Consider the following 4,797-nt stretch of genomic DNA (forward strand, 5'->3'; position numbering starts at 1 on the left):
AGGCATGGCTTGTCAGTTAGGGCTGGACTGTTCCCATGAGGCACAGGGTCAGACTGATTTGCATATGGCCATGTCTGAACTGGGGTGGCAGAATGGGCTAAAGAACGGTGATGGATCAAACCCAGATCTGTTGACTGGGTGTGAGTGTTTGATTGGTTCTGATACTCCGTCCATCACCAGCCCCTTTAGCACCGCTTCGTTCGCCATAAGTTGGCAGGGTATGCTCAGACGTTGAGTCCCTTGCTCACTTTGCCACTGGATTCAAGCAAGCCTGGCTGAAGATGGCTGAAATGCCAGAAACCGGTCCTAGGAAGCTTGTTTCCGGTCCAGAGAAGGCATGGCTTGGCAGTTCGGGCTGGACTGTTCCCATGAGGCATAGGGTCAGACTGATTTGCATAAGGCCATGTCTGAACTGGGGTGGCAGAGTGGGCTAAAGAACGGTGATGGATCAAACCCAGATCTGTTGACTGGGTGTGAGTGTTTGATTGGTTCTGATACTCCGTCCATCACCACCCCCTTTTGTACCGCTTTGTTCGCCATAAGTTGGCAGGGTATGCTCAGACGTTGAGTCCCTTGCTCACTTTGCCACTGGATTCAAGCAAGCCTGGCTGCAGACGGCTGAAATTCCAGAAACCGGTCCTAGGAAGATTGTTTCCCATCCAGGGAAGGCATGGCTTGGCAGTTCGGGCTGGACTGTTCCCATGAGGCACAGGGTCAGACTGATTTGCATATGGCCATGTCTGAACTGGGGTGGCAGAGTGGGCTAAAGAACGGTGATGGATCAAACCCAGATCTGTTGATTGGGTGTGAGTGTTTGATTGGTTCTGATACTCCGTCCATCACCACCCCCTTTTGTACCGCTTTGTTCGCCATAAGTTGGCAGGCTATGCTCAGACGTTGAGTCCCTTGCTCACTTTGCCACTGGATTCAAGCAAGCCTGGCTGAAGACGGCTGAAATGCCAGAAACCGGTTCTAGGAAGCTTGTTTCCGGTCCAGGGAAGGCATGGCTTGGCAGTTCGGGCTGGACTGTTCCCATGAGGCACAGGGTCAGACTGATTTGCATATTGCCATGTCTGAACTGGGGTGGCAGAGTGGGCTAAAGAACGGTGATGGATCAAACCCAGATCTGTTGACTGGGTGTGAGTGTTTGATTGGTTCTGATACTCCGTCCATCACCACCCCCTTTTGTACCGCTTTGTTCGCCATAAGTTGGCAGAGTATGCTCAGACGTTGAGTCCCTTGCTCACTTTGCCACTGGATTCAAGCAATTCTGGCTGAAGACGGCTGAAATGCCAGAAACCGGTCCTAGGAAGCTTGTTTCCCGTCCAGGGAAGGCATGGCTTGGCAGTTCGGGCTGGACTGTTCCCATGAGGCACAGGGTCAGACTGATTTGCATATGGCCATGTCTGAACTGGGGTGGCAGAGTGGGCTAAAGAACGGTGATAGATCAAACCCAGATCTGTTGACTGGGTGTGAGAGTTTGATTGGTTCTGATACTCCGTCCATCACCACCCCCTTTTGTACCGCTTTGTTCGCCATAAGTTGGCAGGGTATGCTCAGACGTTGAGTCCCTTGCTCACCTTGCCACTGGATTCAAGCAAGCCTGGCTGAAGACGGCTGAAATGCCAGAAACCGGTCCTAGGAAGCTTGTTTCCCGTCCAGGGAAGGCATGGCTTGGCAGTTCGGGCTGGACTGTTCCCATGAGGCACAGGGTCAGACTGATTTGCATATGGCCATGTCTGAACTGGGGTGGCAGAGTGGGCTTAAGAACGGTGATGGATCTAACCCAGATCTGTTGACTGGGTGTGAGTGTTTGATTGGTTCTGATACTCCGTCCATCACCACCCGCTTTTGTACCTCTTTGTTCACCATAAGTTGGCAGGGTATGCTTAGACGTTGAGTCCCTTGCTCACTTTGCCACTGGATTCAAGCAAGCCTGGCTGAAGACTGCTGAAATGCCAGAAACCGGTTCTAGGAAGCTTATTTCCGGTCCAGGGAAATCATGGCTTGGCAGTTTGGGCTGGACTGTTCCCATGAGGCACAGGGTCAGATTGATTTGCATATGGCCATGTCTGAACTGGGGTGGCAGAGTGGGCTAAAGAACGGTGATGGATCAAACCCAGATCTGTTGACTGGGTGTGAGTGTTTGATTGGTTCTGATACTCCGTCCATCACCACCCCCTTTTGTACCGCTTTGTTCGCCATAAGTTGGCAGGGTATGCTCAGACGTTGAGTCCCTTGCTCACTTTGACACTGGATTCAAGCAAGCCTGGCTGAAGACGGCTGAAATGCCAGAAACCGGTCCTAGGAAGCTTGTTTCCGGTCCAGGGAAGGCATGGCTTGGCAGTTCGGGCTGGACTGTTCCCATGAGGCACAGGGTCAGACTGATTTGCATATGGCCATGTCTGAACTGGGGTGGCAGAGTGGGCTAAAGAACGGTGATGGATCAAACCCAGATCTGTTGACTGGGTGTGAGTGTTTGATTGGTTCTGATACTCCGTCCATCACCACCCCCTTTTGTACCGCTTTGTTCGCCATAAGTTGGCAGGGTATGCTCAGACGTTGTGTCCCTTGCTCACCTTGCCACTGGATTCAAGCAAGCCTGGCTGAAGACGGCTGAAATGCCAGAAACCGGTCCTAGGAAGCTTGTTTCCGGTCCAGGGAAGGCATGGCTTGGCAGTTTGGGTTGAACTGTTCCCATGAGGCACAGGGTCAGACTGATTTGCATATGGCCATGTCTGAACTGGGGTGGCAGAGTGGGCTAAAGAACGGTGATGGATCAAACCCAGATCTGTTGACTGGGTGTGAGTGTTTGATTGGTTCTGATACTCCGTCCATCACCACCCCCTTTTGTACCGCTTTGTTCGCCATAAGTTGGCAGGGTATGCTCACACGTTGAGTCCCTTGCTCACTTTGCCACTGGATTCAAGCAAGCCTGGCTGAAGACGGCTGAAATGCCAGAAACCGGTCCTAGGAAGCTTGTTTCCGGTCGGCATGGCTTGGCAGTTCGGGCTGGACTGTTCCCATGAGGCACAGGGTCAGACTGATTTTCATATGGCCATGTCTGAACTGGAGTGGCAGAGTGGGCTAAAGAACGGTGATGGATCAAACCCAGATCTGTTCACTGGGTGTGAGTGTTTGATTGCTTCTGATACTCCGTCCATCACCACCCCCTTTTGTACCGCTTTGTTCGCCATAAGTTGGCAGGGTATGCTCAGACGTTGAGTCCCTTGCTCACTTTGCCACTGGATTCAAGCAAGCCTGGCTGAAGATGGCTGAAATGCCAGAAACTGGTCCTAGGAAGCTTGTTTCCGGTCCAGGGAAGGCATGGCTTGGCAGTTCGGGCTGGACTGTTCCCATGAGGCACAGGGTCAGACTGATTTGCATATGGCCATGTCTGAACTGGGGTGGCAGAGTGGGCTAAAGAACGGTGATGGATCAAACCCAGATCTGTTGACTGGGTGTGAGTGTTTGATTGGTTCTGATACTCCGTCCATCACCACCCCCTTTTGTACCGCTTTGTTCGCCATAAGTTGGCAGGGTATGCTCAGACGTTGAGTCCCTTGCTCACTTTGCCACTGGATTCAAGTAAGCCTGGCTGAAGACGGCTGAAATGCCAGAAACCGGTCCTAGGAAGCTTGTTTCCTGTCCAGGGAAGGCATGGCTTGGCAGTTAGGGCTGGACTGTTCCCATGAAGCACAGGGTCAGACTGATTTGCATATTGCCATGTCTGAACTGGGGTGGCAGAGTGGGCTTAAGAACGGTGATGGATCTAACCCAGATCTGTTGACTGGGTGTGAGTGTTTGATTGGTTCTGATACTCCGTCCATCACCACCCCCTTTTGTACCTCTTTGTTCACCATAAGTTGGCAGGGTATGGTCAGACGTTGAGTCCCTTGCTCACTTTGCCACAGGATTCAAGCAAGCCTGGCTGAAGATGGCTGAAATGCCAGAAACCGGTCCTAGGAAGCTTGTTTCCGGTCCAGGGAAGGCATGGCTTGGCAGTTCGGGCTGGACTGTTCCCATGAGGCACAGGGTCAGACTGATTTGCATATGGCCATGTCTGAACTGGGGTGGCAGAGTGGGCTAAAGAACGGTGATGGATCAAACCCAGATCTGTTGACTGGGTGTGAGTGTTTGATTGGTTCTGATACTCCGTCCATCACCACCCCCTTTTGTACCGCTTTGTTCGCCATAAGTTGGCAGGGTATGCTCAGACGTTGAGTCCCTTGCTCACTTTGCCACTGGATTCAAGCAAGCCTGGCTGAAGACGGCTGAAATGCCAGAAACCGGTCCTAGGAAGCTTGTTTCCGGTCCAGGGAAGGCATGGCTTGGCAGTTCGGGCTGGACTGTTCCCATGAGGCACAGGGTCAGACTGATTTGCATATGGCCATGTCTGAACTGGGGTGGCAGAGTGGGCTAAAGAACGGTGATGGATCAAACCCAGATCTGTTGATTGGGTGTGAGTGTTTGATTGGTTCTGATACTCCGTCCATCACCACCCCCTTTTGTACCGCTTTGTTCGCCATAAGTTGGCAGGCTATGCTCAGACGTTGAGTCCCTTGCTCACTTTGCCACTGGATTCAAGCAAGCCTGGCTGAAGACGGCTGAAATGCCAGAAACCGGTTCTAGGAAGCTTGTTTCCGGTCCAGGGAAGGCATGGCTTGGCAGTTCGGGCTGGACTGTTCCCATGAGGCACAGGGTCAGACTGATTTGCATATTGCCATGTCTGAACTGGGGTGGCAGAGTGGGCTAAAGAACGGTGATGGATCAAACCCAGATCTGTTGACTGGGTGT

Source organism: Triturus cristatus, chromosome 4_1 (genome assembly GCF_964204655.1).
Source record: "Triturus cristatus chromosome 4_1, aTriCri1.1, whole genome shotgun sequence".
Lineage (NCBI taxonomy): Eukaryota > Metazoa > Chordata > Amphibia > Caudata > Salamandridae > Triturus > Triturus cristatus.